A 21,362-nucleotide genomic window follows, 5' to 3' on the forward strand; every position below is an offset into this window, starting at 1 on the left:
CACATGTTTGTTCAATGCAACAGCAGGCAGAGGGCTCACCCTTTTGTGACTTTTCCTGTTTACGTTGACCAGAAAAGGGCTAACAACTCAACCCGAATGGTTCCTGACAATGTGCTCCAATGTGCTCTCAAGCATCAAGAAGATCCCATCAAACTGTCACAGGTCTCAGCACAGAGCAAAAGAAAGCAGCTCTGGAAAATCCCCAGCAATGCAGATATATGTGGCATTATCATGTTACAGAGCCTTCTGCTTCTGGGTATGGAGGATGCTGGTAAGGAACAAGAATAGAAAGCAAAGGAACCCAAACTTACAGGGAGTGGTGATCTGTGAATTGTACCTACTCTCAGAGCAGGGATGAATCTGTCGCCCTCCAAGGGTTGTTGTTTTACCACAATGCCTTAGTCTTTAATGTGAGCTACCGTATTTGCCATATTTGGGGTGGGTGGGAAGACACATTTTACCCCCCATATGTTCCATATATATGCAGCCAGGACAGTTAGATGCCATCATTATTTGCCCTAATCAGCATTTCTTGAAGTCCAAATGGATGCTAGTATGGTTAAACAACAAAGTCACTGAGGCTGGAAAAGGCAACCAGATATCCATTAAAGAGAAGTCTTGTCTGAAGAGGGGGGAAATGAAAGAGCCAAGCTCTGGCACATCATTTATGATAAGACAAGGCAAGCCAAGAATAAATCAGGGAAGAAAATCACTAAACAAATTAAACTAATAATAAACATGTATTTAAATGCACGATGATCAGGAAACCAGCTCGAGGCAATAGAATCCTTGGAAGATAAAGGTGTAAGAGGAATATTAAAGGAAGATGGGGAAATTGCAGGGAAGGCAACTGAATTATCTGCATCAGTCTTCACTGCAGAATGTGTTAAAGAGATCCCCACACCTGGAACTTTGTTTTGAAGTATTATGTCAAACAGGTGTGTGAGAAGAGGATGGTTTATGTAGGCGTGGGGAACCTGCCACATGCTATTGGACTCCAAATCCCACAGCCCTAGCCAGTGCTTCTCATTCCATCAGTCACTTTGTTGGAGAGCAGGAAGGATTTAAGTACTGTACAATACTTAAACAGAAGGAACAACCTACTCTGCCGGTATGTTCGTTTACTTATTTCATTCCTTCCTTTGCAAAATGATTTGTTAAGTTCTGCAGTGGGGCAATGCTGGCAATTTTTTCATTTTCTGGACTGAACCAAGTCACTGCTCTGCCTAAACATTTGCCTCACGACTAGGTGAAATGGCAAGACATGGTCCTGCACCACAAAGCTCACAGTATGAAATCAAGGGTGGCAGAAGGGAAATTGGAAGACTAGAGGGGACAAGATGATGCAGAAGTTGTCTGGCTCGAGACAAATGCCACTCCAGTGTGGTTTAGCTAGCAAGGCGTTAGCGAGCAGAGCAGTGTGTCTGCACAGAGGGAATTTGAGGACACATTGCCACTGCCTATAGAGGCAAGGATTGGATTGTTCAAGGACCGGGACAGATTCACAGGACACCAACAACGTTGTTGACAAATTCCTTTCCTTTCTTCCCCGCTCCCTTCCTGGACTGAATGTTCATCAGGAGCCATTTTTGTTATGATTTTTTTTTTTTTTTTGCAATGCATATGTCACCCATCTGAAACCTGACCACTCATATAGAAACAATTCACAAATAATTATATAGACAAAACTGCTAAGCTCAAGGAGAGCTAAGGAATTTTACTTTGGAGATCTCTCCATCCAGCTCACAATGTCAGTTTCAAACCTTCCTATTTGCCCTCTCTTTACCCCACCCAGGTGAGTAAGCAATAAAGGTCTATGCAGAAGGCTAAAAATTAAGGGGGGTTGTGCTTTGCAACTTCAGGTGTGATATTGTCAGCCCAGCATGTATCCGTTAGTCTGGTGGCTTTAACTTTTTAAAATGTGTTTTGGGGACCTGTGAGTTTCTGGGCAGCTTTTTGGGGGTTCCTCAATAAGAAAGTCCAGTAATGACAAAATTCCTTGAAAGGCAGCATTTGGTTCACACGCAGACCAAGAAAGAAGCTCAGTAAGAATGGCCAGTGACAGGTATATTAGGGGGGATGTGTCTACAGATTCAAGTATTAATGAAAATGACACATGCAAATGCATTATATTAGGGAAAATTACATGCTAAAAGGTGTACATTAGGAGCAATGCACTTTAAAAAATGCTGAGGAATTTAGGGATGCCATTTTTAAAAAAGTTGTAGACATGTGGTGAACTATGACTGAAATAATTAGAAAAAGAGAGACCTAAATGGGTAGATTTGCTCACTCCCAGCTAAGGGTACATCTTAGATTAGAACACACCCTAGAATCCTCTGTGATATCCAAAGGTTCTTTTTTAAAAAAAATATTTTTTATTAACCGACCAATCAAATCAAATCACATAAATTCCGAATTACAAAGCCGAATTTTAAATTTTTGTTGGGGGGGGGGGACCCATATTTCAAGTTCCGAAGGAGATTCCAATCATCTTCTTGCTGCTGCGTTAATATCCACAAATCTGTCCAAATAATGTTCATAATTCTATCCAGTCCTATCTTGCTGTTCTCACATCTCATCTTGTTCGTATATTTTTCTTTTTTTTCTTTATGATCTCTTCTGATAATCTGTGATATCCAAAGGTTCTGGGATAGGCAGCAGTGTGGAAAGTTCCCCCAAAAGATAGAAGGCTTGAAATATTGAAAAGGCTGAAGACCAGAAAACAGAGGGAGCCTTCTGGGACAGATGGGTTGGGGGAGTCCACTATCTGCACACTCTGCCCCAGAGAGTAGTCAATTTCCCATTCAGAGTAGTGAGTTAGGAGTAAGATACTGTAAATCTGGTTTTGATTCCAAACACTGCCTACTCTAACCCAGGGGGAATCTACCGGTAGATTTCAGGGTGGCTTGCAGTAGATCAGCAAGAGTTTCTGACTCTCACTACAATAGTAACGCCACACTGAGAGTGCACCCCACCAACCAAAACAAACAAATCAAAAACAAAAGCAAGCTGCTGAAGCCAAAAGGCTTGCAGGGGTAAGGGAAGCACAAAGGCTTTCTGAGGGTGTGTTTATTGCTTTAGAGCACCATGAAGTTGTCCCCCCCCCATGTGTTTCACAGCTCCCCCCCCCATAGCTGTGCACATCGCCATGGCTTCAATTCTTTTCTGTTTGTGTACACACCAGGGGACATGAAGGGGTAGAAATGTCTTTACCCTATGCAAAGGTGTTCACACCTTGGCTAGGGATGAATTAGGAATGCCTTAAGGACTCCAATCAGTGTAAAGCTGGTTTGAGAAACAAGACACCAAAAAGTAGTATCCTATAACAAAGTACAAGATATATATGCATTTTGGAAAATGCATACGATTAACATTAAGAACTCAGCACTGGAAACACCATGAGTGCACAGGAAACGGGAATGCAAACACAAGCGTATGTGAAAGAATTGTGTGAGGCTCAGTTCCAGCACAGGAAACAAATTCCTGGACTTACGTGCTCAGACATACTCTGTTCCTTTGTTCGATCCCACCAGCTTGGATTGTGCACACCTTGTAGGTCACTTTTTGCATCCCTTCCAGCAAGAAAATAGATGGGAGAGATGGTTAGAGCAGTCCTTTCTCTTGGAACTAGGGAAACTTCTTTGACACAAAAAAGTAGCTATCACACTATCCAGGCAGATTTCAGTTCTGCTGCCACCTCTCATTTCATAGTTTGACAGGTTCTAAAGTGCCCACTTTTATATTCTGGTGCAAAACAGGAAGGAGCAGAAGAGCCAGTGTCTGAAAAGAAGAAGATACCTTGTTATGCAGAGAGAGTGTGTCTCCTTTCCCCATTACAGGTCTGCATGATTCTGAAACTGTGCAATGCAGATTACTGGGGAATCAGGGTGTGTGTGTGTGTGTGTGTGTGTGTGCGCGCGCGCGCTGCCTATGCAAGGATTGGATGCTATGAATCAGTCACAGAAGCACACCCCCACCCTAACCCTGCACTCCTGACATCAAAGAAACGTGGGACAGACACTTTCAGAAAAACCTGCTTGTTCTAGAACTGCCTAAGCAACATGAGCCTGTCAAGAATACATTCTTCTGATTTCCCTCCATGCGTCATTACCAGGAACTGCATTTGCTGCACCATGTGCCATCGATGGCTACATCATCCAAGTCCAATTAATTGTGTGCAGTTATAGCAAGTGGGCTTCTTGCTAGCTCAAGCATTTTCTCCAGTTCAGTTTGCCAGTTATCGCTCTATCAGTGTGAATCCTTAGAAGCCTTTCTGTCATCAGGGATCTAATCTCTCATACATATCTGCCAATGGCCACTGGTCACTGCCATTCACCTCTACACTCCTAGCCTTGGGCCGCTAATCTCCCTCGGTTGATTTTACCTCCAAATCCTAATGCCCAGTCCTCTGATGTTCCATCCTCAGATAGTCAATGAATTACGTAGGTGCTTTCACACATTACAAAAGAAGCACCTTTGAGACCCTCTCACACTATTCTGCACATGTGTGTATGTTGTTAATGAGAGGCAGAAAACAGAGCAGAACCTCTCTTTCAAGCAAATGGACACCTACCCAAATGAGGTTTTACATTCTCATTACTGGAAATGCAAAGCTCCATTCAATCATAATATAGGGTTGTGAACGTAGATCCCACCCCACCCCACCCACCCACCCTTTTTTTTTGCTGAAGTCCTGGATGTTGCTGGGAGCTGGCAAGTCAGAACATGTGACACAATTTTGCACCAGTGTGTTTCCAGACCCAATCCAATACTGACCCTGAATAATCCTACTTTAAGATCAGCTTCTGAGGTCCTGCTGGTATGCCTGTCTGTAAGATCAATTTGGCTGGCAGAGACGAGGGACAGGGCCATCTTGATGGGGGGTCCAATGGTTATTGAACTCCCTTATGAATGAATTATTCTTGGCCTCTATGGTATAGTCTTACAAATGGGCCACTTCTTGTTTTCCATGCTCCCTTTCCCAGATAGTTTTCCTGTGCATCTGGCTTTATGATTCTGAGTTGTTTATATTTGTTTATTGGCATCCTTATGTTATTATCTAGATCTAAAATAAGGTATTCCACTCTGATGTCTAATGCATCTGTTCTTCTGTGGCAGCTGCTCTGTGAGGCAGCCTGCAAATACATCCAGAAAATAAAGAATACCACCAAGACCTCTTTGACTCCTTGAACTTCCCTAAAAAGCTCACAGGGACACACAGACAGGATTACACTCTTTACTCCAGATTAATTAATCCTCCCAGAGGCTTCCCCTGCTTGTTCTTGACAGCCCACATACTATAGCAAGTGCCATAAGAAGTACTAGCTAAGGAACAAGTTGGCTTTAGGCAGAAACAGATCCCCACCCCCAGCCCCTTGATGGCAGGCACCAGATAGCAGGAGATTATTCGCTGTGAAATTAGTTGTAGGACAAAGAGGAAACAGATCCTCTTCAGTGCCCCTTAATTTCAACACTTTCCCCATCCTCCACACCTAGTTTTACCAGCACATCTTTGGTTCTGTACTGTTACAGTCCCTCACAGCTCTTGCAAATTCTCCTTCTTGCAATCATAGCTCTTGGGCTTTATCCTACACACACACACACACACACACACACACACACACACACACTTAGTTCATAGCTTTTATAAATGCCATCTGCTAGGGAAACTAATGCTGGGCTGCTGTAATCCTTCCCTATCCACTGAGCAAATGCCAGTGTCAGGCAGCTGCCATGTGTGGCATTCATTGAAGCAGGTTTTGTGCTGGCAGCCCAGTCTGGTCAGCTGTGCCTGCTACACCCACATTAGGGGCAAGAGGCGCTGAGGAGAGAAAGGAAGCAGGCACTGTCCCTTTACAGTAGCTCACACCTCAGGAAGTGTTGGATGGGAGCTGGAGAAATAATAAACAGGGAGCATGACTCCTTCCTATCCACGAATCACCTTCCTGTGCTTCTTCCTTCCTGGAAGATCAGGTAATCTCTATTTGCCCATTCAGACTTTCCCTAGGCCACACCTCTTCTCTCCTAGCCACACCTCTCCCAGGCTCTACTGCAGGCCCTCAAGTGCTTTTGTCTGGCTGGAACGAATCTATGAACTGTGAGAATGCCTTTTGCTTGGCTGGTGGAAAAGGTGGGCGTGCATGCAGTTGCTGGTTTTTGTCTGACTGGAATGTATAACCTATAAGGTAAGAGTCACATCCAGTGTTCAGCCCATGTTTCCCTCCTACCACTCCCATGTGACCATTGGAAGGTTTCTCACAAGGAACTGCAACCTTCAAGCTGAAAAGGGTTCCCTAGTCCTGTGGAGGAGGAATTGAGGAACAGTTTGCCTGCCTTCTATACAGGTGGATGGACCATGCTGTTGGGGAGGCAGCAGGATTCAGGGAACACCAACGGGAGTAAGTGGCTTGAGGGTTTGACGAGGATGTTGAGTAGGCAGTAGAGTTGCCAAGTGACCAGAGGTTAACAAAAAGCATCCTGGCCTGCTATGTAGATTAAGAGCAACTTGATGCAGATAAATAAGCAAGCAAAAGTTTGTTTCATGGCACAAGGGTAAACATTATCGCTTGTTACTGTCTGCGAGTTAAGCTGCTGTTAAAGTCATAGTTGCAGAAGTCAGCGGAAAAGCTGGCAACCATAGTAGCAATGGAATATTAGGTGTTGGCAAACAAGCTCTGTTATTCCTTGCCTCCCTTTTGTTCCAGCCTCACACTCTTACTCTCTGATACTCTTCTAGAGAGCAAAAGGTGGAAGTGTGTGTGTGTGTGTGTGTGTGTGTAGGTCCCAACCAGTCCAGAAGTAAGCCTCTTTAGCTTCACACTTGCATAATCTTGGTTACCACAGTAGCAAGGCCTTAGCTGCCTCTGGCCCTTTAAGTCTAGGCAGAGGGTTATATATATATTTCCCACCTTTTTGTCTTTTTTCCCCTTTTATAAAGGAATCAAGGTATCGAGCGGCGCCTTGGGGGGGCTCACAGCTGCTGTTGCTGTGGCAACCAGCCTTACTAACCTGTAATTGGTACAGAAAAGCAACCTGGTTTAAAGTTATTACAATGAAGGCAGACCAGATTTCTAGCCGATTAGAAACCTCCCCAGGTGCTGGTATAAATAGAAATGGAGAGAGGGGCATGGGGATGACTCCATGCAGGGCACAGAAGCTCAATAGGGGGCACTCTCCTCTTTCAGTCATTGTTGGTCTTGTCTGGCACAGGAGGAGAGCAGGGGAAGGCTTGGCTACCCCCTAGGAAACTGTTGTGCCACACCTCTAGGGCAGGGGGCGCTGTATTGCAGAGAACGCCGTAGGTGGCCTCTTCTTAGTCAAATTAAGATGCGTCAGGATTCAAATCTAGATTTAGATTGAGGGAGGCTGCAGCAAAATGTTCTTGTTTTGTTTTTGTTTTAGTGCCAGCTCCTGTCCTTGGGTAGTCTTAGGGTTTTGTTCATATCATTAATTTTATAATTGATGCCCCACTGGGAGAATCTTTTTGATTGAAAACTGGGCTATAGTTTCTTATTAATAATAATAAAAATAAACAAAATGTTTAAGTGTGGAATGGTTTTGTTCAGGTTCTAGTCATTCGGCTTCCCCTCCCCTTATTTCTCTCTCCCCACAACTCAGTACTCCATGCCCAGTGAACATGCACATTGGGACGTTTGGGTCTTCTCTCTCCATTTGGTGCTTCTTATCCTTTTCGTTTCTTTTTTTCTTTGGAGGGGGAGAGATGGAGTAGAAGGTCTGGTCCCTGTTCCATTAAATTATTTGATTTCTCCATTGATGCCTTTGGGTAGCTTTCTCTTCCATCCCAGGGGACGCTGAAAAATAGCTTGTCAGTGTGAATCAGGAACTGACCTATCCAGACAACAATATAGTTCTTTCTGTCACACATCCACACACTCACACACACCTGTGTTTCTATTGCAGACATTCTCTTCTATTCCTCCTCTTACCCAGTTCTAAGGGCTTTTTCTCTCTCTCCCAGTCTCCCAAAATTGCATGTCAGTGAGTCATTATGAGGATGTTTAGGGGTTCACCTTCCTAGGATTTTCCCTTAAGTTTTTTTTTAAAACTTCTGCATACCCCAAATCTGCTGTTCTCTCTTGGGCATCATTATTATGTTTTGGCTACATAAGCATAAAATACTTGCATTGGTATTATTAGTATATAGATATCTGGCATAGCGAGGTATACATGTGCCACTACAGTGTGTGCTAGGGAAAATCCTACATGTTTTTACCATGTGTTGTTGTTTAAAACAGAAGTAGCTGAGGGAGGCACCTCTGAAATGTCAGAAGGGCCTGTTAGAAGTGTGAAATCCATTTTGTAGGTCTCTCTGGAAACTTCTCTGGACTTCATGGTCTCTCATTCACTAGTCCCCTGAGTTATTTTCTAGCCACTTTCCTGTATACATATGAAAAATGCAAGGAGGGGCAGGCATCAGATAGAAACCTCGTAGGCCACTGTCACAAGGATCAAATGCACATCTGGTTTGAATTTGAACACACACACCCAAATTATGCCGGTGTTCAGCTTGTGCTGGTCTCCTGGTTGGTCAGCATTACAGAGAAAGGGAAATTGTTGAAACCTGTAAGGGTGGAGGAAGAGAAAAACAAGAAGTTGGAGGAGGAGGCACTACTGATACCGTCTGTTATGTGCTTCAAAATGTCAGCTTGCATTCTTGCATTTTCCTCCATTGCGCTTGGAGCACAATATATCTCTCACCCTCTTTCCTGCCATGCGGCCTCTACCCTCATTCCTTTTTGGTGCTTTCTTATTTCAAAGCCCAATTTGTGGCGTGCCTTTGATGATGTTGCAGAACAGAAGGGGGGCACTAGGGGGCACTGTGCTGCAGGGAGTAAGATAGGTGTCTCCGTTTGAGTATTGTGCCAGGGATATAGGTGCTTCAGGTAGCAGAGAACCTGTATCTGTTAGTGGTTGGTGAGAAACTCCCAGCCTCCAAAAGAAAAAGAAAAAAGCAGTAGGAAGCAAGCTCTGAGACTCTGAAGGACCACTGCCAGTCAGAGCAGACAATCCTGGGATAGTTAGATATACAGTCTCACTTGCTATAAGGCAGCTTCCTATGTTCCTAACCACATACATACATACCCAGCTGCTCTGTTTCTGAAGAAAAGCATATTCCATCTTTTTACAGAAAAAGCTCATTTGAATGAGTGAAACACTGGAGGTGGCTGGTATTTTGCTTACAGTTTTTCTGGTTCCTGTTTTCATTCCATCATTTTCTTTTACGAAAGACAAGTCAGGTTTGACTTTTACATTTCAGGCCACATTTTAGTTGGACTTGCACCTCTGATCTACTAGCAGGTGTGAGCCTGGTTCCTCTGAGTCTGTTTAGAGAGGTCATGCCCATCAGTCCTAGCTTGAATGAAGGTCTTGCTCTATCGGGGGGGGGGGGGCGTGTTATGGGCTGTTTCTTTCCTACTTTGCAGAAGGGAGATGTGGCAAAAAAAGCAGAGTGCAGGAAAGAACCATGGCTTTCAGGGAAATGATTGAGCACGACCAGCTCATTGGATCAAGCAGTCTAGAATCCTTTCCCTAAGGTTCCCCAGCACTAAATGCATTGCTTCATGTGGGTAAAAACCACCCCTGCCCTGGCTCTCACTGGTAGACACAGTACTTGGACTCTCAATGCAGTTTTTGCCAAAGGTTTTCATGCATACAGAGGTTACATAGCACATCGGTCAGGTTAAGATACATGGCAAACCACAAGCTAAGACATAGTCCCAATACTTGACATGCCCCCAAGGCTCTCCTTTTGAAGAGCAGGGTGGGCACAGTCATTCGCCTGGTTGGCAAGCAAGTGGGCACTGCTTTGAATAGGCTGGGTTTGCTGAGTCTCTTTGCATCAGCACAATCATCTTCACATTCTTGGCACTGGAGGTGGAGTTGATGAGGCCGGCTTGCTGTCTGATCTATCTGCAGGCATTGAAATGTGGTGTTTTTTTAAAAAATGTTACTATATTTTTGTTTTGCTATGTTATTATGAAATTGTTTTTGTAGCGTTTGCTTGAAATGCAGCCTTGTTTCTTTGTTCTAAGCTGCTTTGAACATGATTTTTTTGTGTGGAAAAGTGGCATACAAATAAAATGCATGAATGAATGGCAGTCCATTTGGTCTCTCTCTGGGGTCTGAATCATCATCCCGCACCCCGCTGGGGTCCAATTCCTGCAGGTCCCCATCCCCCCCTTCTCCTTCCTGTCAGACCACTCCCACCAATATACCGTATTTTTCGCTCTATAAGACGCACCAGACCACAAGACGCACCTAGTTTTTGGAGGAGGAAAACAAGAAAAAAAATATTCAGAGTCTCAGAAGCCAGAACAGCAAGAGGGATCGCTGCACAGTGAAAGCAGCAATCCCTCTTGCTGTTCTGGCTTCTGGGATAGCTGCGCAGCCTGCATTCACTCCATAAGACGCACACACATTTCCCCTTACTTTTTAGGAGGGAAAAAGTGAGTCTTATAGAGCAAAAAATATGGTATCTCCACAAGGCTTGTGACAATCCACTTAAAACCAGGCCAAAGAGATCCAAGTGTGGGCAAGTTCTTCCTTATGCTGCCTTATTTAGCCAATGATGTGCAAGAAACAGTAAACCTGAGCCATGATGATGCATGCATGCCCCTTCTAGGGTGGTTGGCCAATCTGTATCTGGTTGAGATTCTACAGAGATGTCTTCCACTCTGCTCTTACAAGGTCCTGATGGGGGTGGAAGGGACACCACACCCAGGACTTCTAGGAAGTTATCTTCTCAGCCCTCATTCTATTCTAGTTACAAGGCTGATTGGAAAGCCAAAAGAATGTGAGGGCCATTGACTCTGCTGGGGATTGGGTATGTTCTTTTCTTGACAAAATGGAAGCCTAGCGGTGGCGAAACATTCCATCTGAATTGTTCATCTTGAGCATCTTAAAACCAGTGGCAGATAAATAAACTGGTAAAGACTGCAAATGTGTGGGTGGACTTGCGCAGATGATCTTGATGAAGCGGAGAACTGAGCTGAAAATGGCAAAATAAAAGCTGAACAAAGACTAATGTGCAGTGTGTTAACCAGATGCAAGGAAACACAAATGCACAAATATACAAGGGGGAGAACAGCTGCTAAGAACAGCGAAATAGGATAGGGGGCTGCAGTGGTTCTCAGACCATGTGGTCCATAGAATGTAAGAGTCTTGGGAGGTGAGGAATATCTAAGAGGGGCAAGGAAACCTTTTTTCAACCCAAGAGCTGCATTCCCTTCTGGGCAACCTTGCAGGGGCTACATCCAGTCGTGGGGAGGAGGCAGAGGCAAAAGTGGGCAGAGCAATGAATGTGCTTTTCAGCTTCCTATGGTAGGCTACTTTTCAGCCATAGAAAGGTCATAGATGTCTGCACACACCCACACTGTCCATTTAAAGCACATGGCTTCCCCCAAATATGAGAATGGCAGTTTACTCCCTTACAGAGCTACAGAACTGTCAGCTCATTTGACAAACTTCTGTCCCCAGGATTTTTTTTATTTTTGGGTGGAGGAGTGTATGGGACAGGACACCATGTGCTTTACCTGGATGGTGGGCCTGTGATCACAGTCTCTCTATTTTCCATCCAGGCAATCAGCACACAGATCAAGGGCACATTTGAGCCAGGCAAAAGCAGTCCAGGTCTGGTGCAGGATGTAGTCTTTGCATCATTTGCATGCAAAGAATGTATTCTATCTCTGTGCCCATCATGCTTGCTGAACTCAGTTCATTCTTGGCCTCGTATTTTATTTTATGTTGCCTTTCTCCTCTAGAAGGGGCCATATAAGTTCTGACCTCCAGCAGTCCAGTATCATACTGGTTCCTGGAACTTGGCCCTAACCCTAAAAGCATAAACCACCTGTAAGCAACAGTGGATGCTTTTATGAGTCTAGGTTTATATAACATGGTCTGTTTTCCTATATTAGGCCTTGGCAGGGTCCTCCCCCAAAGTGGCCTATAAATAAATTAATCGATAAAACTCAGTCCACAACAGGACCCTCTTTCTGTTTGCCAGCCCTTCGTACGGTAAGCACTCAGATACATGACATAATGTTTACACGTGCTATATGGGAGATCCCTACACTACATCTAGGTGCAATGATCCTACAGGACTCTCTGCACACTTTATTTAGCTTTCTGTGGGGTTCATGATTACTGTTATGGCAGTGCTTAGCACACAGTCTGTCTTGACATATGCAACACTACAAAAACAAAGGGAAAAACCTCCGGCTTCACTCTAATAATGAATCAGCACCTGGAGCCCAACCACAACAGACTGGTCCTTTAAGTCCATGGAAACACAGTAGTGTGCCTTGTCTAATAAATTAATCTTTGCAACCCTCAAATAACAAGCAAGTGTTTGTACCTTAGCCATGGCTGAGCAGCATGCTCAGGTGTACAGCCAAATACTCTGGCTGACACCTAAGGGTGCACCTGCCTTTGCTGGCTCCTGTTTGGTCGTGGAAATGCACATATTCTTCCTTTTCTGGGGCCAAGGTGGGGGCAGACCCTTGCCTTGCCTCAAACAAAGCAGGAAGGTCAGGGACAGGAAAGGAATGGGCAGGGAACAATGGCTCAGAATTGAGAAGCTGAGGCCGTCTCAGTGAATGGTCCATTGTGCCACTGACACCAGCTGTTTGCCTTTCACCAGCAGGCGGCAGGGGACAGAACTTCCTCTTTCTACCAGGGAAATTTTTTTAAATAGCTAAAGTGGAAGAATTGACTGTCTCCCTGGCTTCCTCCAGAGCTTTTCAGAGACAGGTGTGAATGAGTTTCAAAGCACCCACTGAAGTAGAAGCCAGACAAACAAGAGTACAGAAGGGAAGGGGCACTCTTCTATGAGGAAATGGAGGCAAAGAGAAAAAAAAGACCCCCAGGCAGGCAGCAACAGAGCGCAGAGTGGAAATAAGGCATTCCCCTAAGCCTTCTAGGTACAACAAGGGTGACCTGAAATAAATTGTTGAAGTGTCTCCTCACCTCCCAGCAGGATGGCTCCTGCTCAAATTTCCAGACAACCATACCTTCCTCCATAATACTATAAAATGTGAGGAGCTTCAGCAGGACATTTCTCTGCCTTCCCCCCGCCCACTATAAGCCCAAATTTTCTCTTTTTGTTTTCCAGCTGATGCTGAATATCCCATGCTGTTTTTTGCCCCCTTGGTCATGTTTTCGAAAGCATGGGTTCCCCTTCCCAGGGTTTACTTGCTTTACTTGTATGGTGTGGATGTGACCCGGGGCAGCCAGCTGACTTTCTTGAGAAGGCTTTCAGCCTCTAGCTGCCGCAGGCTTGGGTGCCTACTAATGTGTAGGCCTTTTGGTAGATGGGAGCTTTGTCACTTGTGCTGATTGGCACCTTCAACATGTGGCTTATGGGTGGCTAGTGCTGTGATTCAGAGTGCCAGTCACTCACAAAATACATTACATCTGTATGTGTCCTAAAGGGGCAGTTGAAGGGATTTAGGAGGACAGCAGGAAACTGCCTTAGAGCAAATGACTGTGTCAGACCAACACGGCTACCTACCTGAATCTAGTGCCTTAGAGCAGGTTCCAGCTCAGCATTGTCTGCACTGATTGTCTGCTGTTTTCCAGGGTTTCAGGCAAGAATCTCTCCCAGCCCTACCTGAAGATGCCTGGGATGTTTTGCATATAAAGCAGCCCTTCCCCAAAGAATTGCCTGGGGTGGCTGAGCTTTAGAGCATACATGCTTGCAGGTGATAAAGGAGTGATGCATCCCCTTCCCCTTCTCAATGCAGATTCCATACCATAATCTATGAGTCGGGTGCTCCATGTGGATGCCTCTGTCTTTTTGGAGGAGAGACAGCAAACTATGGAGCTATGAATGTGTTTTCTTTACTGTGCATTTTGAATCCGAGTGGTGCCAAACCTGTCTGAAATGTGTGCAAACTTTCTCCCGTCTTCTTCTTGGAACCAAGTGCTGCTGCTGAAAAAATTAGCGTCTTGATCCAACGACATCTGTATGCTGGAAACCAAAGTTGTGTAAATCAAATGTTCATAAGCTGTTTAATTTGCATAAAGTATTTTGCTTATAGCAAGCCTGCAGACTTCAGCTTTCCTGAGTGCGCAAATCTTTGATTTTGACCTGCAGTCAACACAGATCACACTGGGTATTTATGTAGTTATGAATCCTGTGCTCTTAAAAGCACTTGACTGGGAGATAGAAGGATTTAATGACTCATGTGGTTGGAATTAAACCCAGACCCTACAGGAGCTTTTCATAGTTTGTGATGAATGCCCTTCAGACTGTGATGGACCCAGTCTTGGAAAATAGGGAGCTGCCTTATTATACCAGGCAAGTTCAGTGGTCCAACTAGCTCAATATTGCCTATGCAAATCATCAGTGGCTCTAAATGGTTTCAGACAGGGGTCTTTCCTAGCTCTACCTGGAGATGCCAGGATTGAGCCTGGAACGTTCTGCATGCAAGGTCTGAGTTCTTCCACTGAGCTATGACTAGTCTGTCTTTCAAAAGATGGTAAGAGAGCACCAGAGGAGTATGTCTGGGTCTACTATGGGTTATCCACACAAACCCGACTCTCCTTCCATGGTTAGATTCCAGGACCCTTGACATTCAAATCCCCTAGTGTTAACCATTAGACCTCTCTCTCTCCTTAGAGATGGGAAATCTAGACTTCCCAACCGTCTCCTCTAAGTCTACAAAACCCAACACTTCTCCAGAAGAGTGAGCTGTTAATGTTTTGTTTTGAACCCAGGCAGTCTCAGAAGCCCCACATTTATAGCACTGGAAGGAATCACTGCAGACCCAGTGTCCTAGCTGTCACTATGACTGTCCCCCTTTGTCTTCTCTCCTTCCCGATCCAGAAGGAGGTTCTCTCAAGACGGCAGATTAATGTTGCAAAATTAAATTTTCTCTGCTTCCTAGCAACGGTCGTCACGGTGCCAGGGTGGGGGTGGGAGGGACACATCAGGGTATCACATCCCTTTTTTTCCCTGCCTCCCTGTGTCTCGTGTTATTCATACTGTGTTGACATCATTAGAATCCAATTCCTATTTCCTAGGGGAGCCTCTGCCATCGACAGCCATGCATTCTTGTGTGATGGTTGAGGGCGTGACACACATACCGTTCCTGCACATGGAAACAAACTCTGCTCCCTTGTACATATATACACAGAGGAGGCTGCCAGGCAAAGAAGCTCGCCATGTGCACAAGGTTGCATATACAAGCTTATGAATATGCAAATACAAACCCCATCACAAAGGCAGGCGTGCACACAGTCTTTGAAACAGGCAAATCCATAGATGCACATGCTTCTGCACACAGATGCTCAAGAGCAGCACACAGTTATACAAAAAATGAGGGCGCACACATGCATTGTCGCATCCACATGCACAGTTGCACACCCATGCCTACTCACGCCCATCTGTTTACATGTCAGAGCAGGTGAACACACAGATGCTATCTTGCTAAGAACACCAGTGCAGCTCAAGAACAGCCAGAGTTTGAGAAGATTGGGCTTCTCTGTGCAAAAGGGAGTGACGTGTTTGAATGGCATGTTAGATGCGTGTGCAAGACTCCTTATTTCTCTTGATACCTGTATGGTATCAGGGTGATTAAAAATATATACCTATATATATTCAAAGCCCACCCATAAATGCTAAAGGCGGCTTACAAAAACATAAAATAGCCGATGATATAAATAGTACACAGCATAACAAAAGCAACAGCAACCATAAAACATTAGCAGCACAAATTCCTCTCCTTCTCACAGATAGCACTATTAGATCATTTTCACCTGTTCAATTCCCCCAAGCTTGCTTGAATAAATAAGATTTAGAGAGCTCCCTGTATAGCTTAGCAGGGAGGCATACTGACTCACCTCCACTTGCAATTCTTTCCAGAGCCTTGGAGCTATTTGGGGAAAGGTCCAGAGTCTTCCTGCCACCATCAAAATCTCTGAGAGTGGAACCCTGAGAGGTGTGAGGATGCCAGGTCTTGAAGGGCCTTTAAAGGTCAAAAACGACACCTTTGGTTTTGAAGCTCAGGATTCTTTGAAACCTATGGATTTCATGCCCTCCCGTTGTCATAGCAGGGACTGGTGGGGATTTAGGGTTCCTGGACTTGTAAGGGGCCTGCTGGGCTCCTGCTGTCTTTGCAAAAGGATGACACTGAGCTATGGTCAGCTCATTCCCTCCATTGCTTCTAGCAACGGGGGCAGAAGCCTGGAGTTCATGTGGATTCTAATTCAAGATGGTCTGATCCTGCAAAACAGATGGTTTGCATCTATTTCCAGTTGTGCATTATGCAAACATCACAGGTGCATGTTAAGTTCACCTCAACAGGAGAGCATTTCAAACAGCCAAAGAGCTTAGAGTTATCTAGACTGAGGAATGAGTCGCTAGGCCAAGCAACCCATATAAATCCATTTTATTTTAAGGCAGACTCTTGGTCTACCTAGCAACTACTTGTTGGAACACCTTGCCCCTCGGTTTAGGAGACACATGCAGATGTAAAGTGGGCCTCTCCGCTTGTATGAATTTGGGGTGCACTATAGTCTGAAAGGGGACGTAGGTGGCGCTGTGGGTTAAACCACAAAGCCTAGGACTTGCCGATCAGAAGGTTGGCGGTTCAAATCCCCATGACGGGGTGAGCTCCCATTGCTCGGTCCCAGCTCCTGCCAACCTAGCAGTTCGAAAGCACATCAAAGTGCAAGTAGATAAATAGGTACCACTCAGGCAGGAAGGTGTTTCTGTGCGCTGCTCTGGTTCGCCAGAAGCGGCTTAGTCATGCTGGCCACATGACCTGGAAGCTGTACGCCAGATCCCTTGGCCAATAAAGCGAGATGAGCGCCGCAACCCCAGAGTCGGTCACGACTGGACCTAATGGTCAGGGGTCCCTTGACCTTTACCTATAGTCTGAAAGACATTTTGTTGCAGTGAGCCATTGGTCCCCCTTCAGTGAGGTTTTTTTTTTAAACTTGCTTTCTTTGATGTACTACTTCATTGATTGTCACTGTTTTGTTGCTTTTGTGATTGCTTTATTGTTTATGTGTTGTTGTTGTCTTTAAAAAGATGTTTGCTGCCTTAAAAAAAAAATCCCACAATAAAAACAACACCTGACTGGCTCTGGATTTCAGAGGTCTCAGGCAGAAAGGGGCTGCTTCCCCAGTCCTGGTCCCTGTGGTCCTCCTCCCCACCACAGCTGAAGGTGCTGAGGCTGAAACTGGGGCCTTGTGTGTGCCAAACGATTACTTTGTCACAGAGCTATGGGTCCTTGTCCATCAACAGCAGCACATTAAGTTGAAGTACTCACATGCAATTCTCTTTTTTTGTGTCAGAGAACGCAGACTTTCTCTCTGAAATAAAAGCATCCTGTTTCCTGATCCCATTTTCTACATTTTTCACAACCCAATTAGATTTTGCTGGGGTGGTTGCATCCTGAAAATAGCTGGCAGTTTTAGAATCATTACAAAACCTCCACACTCCTTTATCCTGCCTTTCTAGCACAGCCAGATACCACTAGTAGCTACCATTTTTGCACTTTGCTTGTGTTTAAATTGTATCATCCCCTACATTCTTGTCTGGGCTAGAGATAGTTGCACCTCTGCAAACAATTATTCATTATCTTGTAAACCACACTGAGGTTTTTGTTTTAACAATCAAGCGGTGTAATAAATTTTATTAAATACATAAATAAATAAGTAACTGGACTTCTAACCTTTCTCTCCCTGAGCAATCCTCCATTTCACCTGCAGTTCTATATTTTTAGGCCCTTGGGCACCTTGGGGCTTGTAAGCAAGTACTGTGGTCATCTTCTCCAGAACAACCTCCACCCCAAAGATGCAGAAAGAAAGTGTGCACCCACTTTCCTTTCCTAAAGATTCTGTGTAAAACTAAGATCCAGCAGAATTTATCTCAGCCTTGAAAAGGCCTTGGAAGTGAAAAACGAAGTAGGAAAGGGCATCACTCTTCCCACTTCTTCCTTCAGCTCTTATGTACTTCTTGAAGAAAAAGGGTAATCACCCTCATGACCAAGATCACAATGAGTGAGGGGGCTCAAGAGGCTTTGTTGACATCAGGGGAAGAGCTCAAGGGTGCCACTGCTCCTGCAGGTGCCAATATTGGCAACTGTTCCTTTATACAATAATATTATAGTTCCATATCTATATGTGATGATGTCATACTGTCGTAAGTTCTCTAACCTCTTCATGTTAAAACTCAATGCAAATAGAGTTCTGTATGAGCAGTGGGCCTTCCGCATGGCTGCCTCTGTTCATCATATCAGCAAGTTGCCGCCATTGCAAACAATGTATTCCATGGCAGAGCTGCTTGTGTAAACTTGGCCTTTAAACTTGGTATTTCTGCCTCTTAATAGATGTTGTTGGAGGGCTCAGTTGCTTATTCTGCTGCCTTGAGTGGTGTCCAGTCTTCTTTTCATCAGCAGAGCCACCTGTTTGCGAAATTATCTCAAAATGAAATTGATGAGCTTGAGCTTCCCAAACTATTTTTGCCACCATGCATAATGGTGTGCCTCTAGATACAACAGCTGTGAGTTCCTGAGTTCTCCTTCAGCCTTTATGAAATGATTATTATTTTTTTAAGACTAAAAAAAAACCCTCACCAGCTGTCATAGCCTAAGCAGATCTCCATGAAAAGTGTTAGTTCACAAGAGGAATTGGGGGGGGGGGGCTGACATGTGGCCCTCCAGATGTGGTTGAACTTCGGCTCCCATCAGCCCCAGTCAACATGGCCAACTATTAGGGACGATGGAAGTTGTAGCCTAACCACATCTGGAGGGCCCCATCCCTGGATTATAATGGCTCATCATTTCCTTTCATTCTCAGCCTTATTGTCAAAATAATGTTACACATGAGCCTTCTAGGTGTCCTGTGTCCCTTCCTGAATTATATTCTCCAATGAGGTTAGTTATATATCCCATTTTTGCATCCTTTCCCGCTAATCAAACTGGCTACTTTGTAGCTGTGTCACTAGGAAGATGGCAGCTACAGTAGAACCTCGTGTTACATACTGTCTCCCTTGTGAACGCTGCGGGTTACAAGCTCCGCTAACCCGGAAGTAGATGCTCCTGGTTGCGACCTTTGCCCCAGAATGCAAGTGGAATTCGCATGCCAGCGGCGCAGCAGCAGCGGGAGTTGCCATTAGCGAAAGCGCGCCTCATGTTACGAGTGGTTTCGGGTTGAGAACAGACCTCCAGAACGAATTAAGTTTGTAACCGGAGGTACCACTGTATACGGAAAGAACAGACCTTTCTCTAGGACTGTAGTTGAATCCAAGGATGGGGAAATGGTGGCCCTCTAGATGCCACTGGAGTACAACTCCTGTCAGCCCTGACTTTTAGCCATGCTGCCTGGGGCTAGTAAGGGTTGGGAGGGCCACATTCCCCACCCCGGCTTAACCAGACTCTCTGATAATGCTTCGAAAATAACCGTGTGATATGGCATTCAGGGCTTTCCTGTTGTTCTCCCATCATTGGATGCAGCTTGTGGGAGATGGGGAAACGCTGGCTGTGATGGTGACATATCATACACACATTCCTGTTACTACTTGTTATAACAGAGAGGCACATGAGGAGATAGGCTCTTCCATGCTACAGCCCTGTTGTGCCTCCTGATGCGATGGGTGGTAGTAGACCAAGAACTCAGAGCACCAGCCATGCGTATCCTGGGATACAGCAGCCTGGATGAGGGGAATGATGATGTACAGCAGGAGGTTAGAATGTCTCCATGGAATCAGAATGCCTGAAACTGCCCTAGACGAAGACTCAGTTGAGTACAGTGGTACCTTGGGTTAAAAACTTAATTCATTCTGGAGGTCCGTTCTTAACCTGAAACTGTTCTTAACCTGAAGCACCACTTTAGCTAATGGGGCCTCCTGCTGCCGCCGTGCCGCCACCGGGCGATTTCTGTTCTCACCCTGAAGCAAAGTTCTTAACCCGAGGTACTATTTCTGGGTTAGTGGAGTCTGTAACCTGAAGCATCTGTAACCTGAAGCGTCTGTAACCCGAGGTACCACTGTAGTCCACTTTGAGGAGAGGTGGCAGCTCATGCTCTTCTCTTCTGTTCAGTAAGACATTAAGCCTGCCACTGGTTCCTTACAATGCCTTTGTGAACACAGCAGCGCAGGGAATGCTGTTTGTGGTGGAATCAAGTGTCCAAAAGAGACCCTTAAGCTCAGAGAATTCTTAGCTGCTCCTGGCCAGCACGGCTTCTTGTTTCTTGTGCCACTCATTGTTTGTTATTAATTTTATTTCAGCTCTTAAAATACCATTTAATCACCAAAGTTTCTAAGCATAAAAATTACAAAAAGCATATGGTGGATAAAATCAATTAAAATTAATCATAAAAGCAGAAAAACAGTCTGGAAAACAGAAAGACTGACTGCTCTAATAGTCATTCCATCTCCCCCAGGGAAGTCAGGCAACTGTATTCTGTGATGGGGCTAGAGATCTAAACAAACAATAATTAAAAAATAAAAATAAAAAGTGCTCCACTACACTCCCTTACCAGACTACCATTCCCAGGATTCTTTGGGGGGGGGGTAAGCCTTGATAATTCAACTGATACAAAGCCAATATATATTTGTAGTTTAGTAATGCTCATAGCCTGAAGACTCTTCTCTTAGATTAATTACAATATCTCCTTCTTCACGTCTCTTCCAGAATACCCAGCAGCTTCTCCTCCATAACTGACCAACCGCACAGTTCTGGGGGAACTGGAATAGATTTTTATTTTTTTTATTAAATTTAAATACCACCTTTAATCGAAAGATCACAGGGCAGTTTACAACATAAAAATACAAAATGAGAACACAAAATACATAATAAAACAGAAACCAATAGCCCCCTCCCACAAACACATTTAAAAGGACAGAAAATGTTAATCAGTCAAAGGCCTGGTTATAGAAAAACATTTTCACCTGGCACCTAAATATATGTAATGCAGTTGCGGGCAGGCGATCCTCAAGGGGGAGAGCATTCCACAAATGGGGAGCCACCACAGAAAAGGCCCATTCTTGTGTTGCCACCCTCCAGACCTCTCACATTAACAAGAGCCTCAGATGATGATCACTGGGTCCAGGTCGGTTTATCTGGGCTGAGGCAGTCCTTGAGGTATGGTGGTCCTGAGCCATTTAAGCAGGATCAGTGTAATCTGCTCAAACTGTCTTGTCCCAATCAGCAAGCTGGCCACTGAATTCTGCACCAGCTGAAGTTTCCGAACCATCTTCAGAGGGAGCCCTACATATAATGCATTGCAGTAATCTAATCTAGAGGTTACCAGATTAACTCTAGGGAATAAATAAGTATGCAATTTAAATGGTATATTCCACTCATTTGAAAATATCTGAATTCTAAACAACA

General features: G+C 44.8%; 1 long non-coding RNA gene across 2 annotated transcripts in view; it reads left to right on the plus strand.

Annotated features, from left to right (window-relative positions):
- The window catches only part of LOC310673092, a 118,050-nt gene that overhangs the window by 81,134 nt on the left and 15,554 nt on the right, over positions 1 to 21,362 (plus strand). The window contains exon 5 of one of the 2 annotated variants that reach the window (XR_014508839.1): positions 15,887 to 16,440. The exons of the other annotated variant lie outside the window; for it this stretch is intronic. This is a non-coding gene — a long non-coding RNA (uncharacterized lncRNA). Of the gene's footprint in view, positions 1 to 15,886; positions 16,441 to 21,362 lie in introns of those variants that run through there. 2 annotated transcript variants of the gene reach the window in all.

This window comes from Podarcis tiliguerta (assembly GCF_965153285.1).
Source record: "Podarcis tiliguerta genome assembly, chromosome: 2".
In the NCBI taxonomy this organism is placed as follows: domain Eukaryota; kingdom Metazoa; phylum Chordata; class Lepidosauria; order Squamata; family Lacertidae; genus Podarcis; species Podarcis tiliguerta.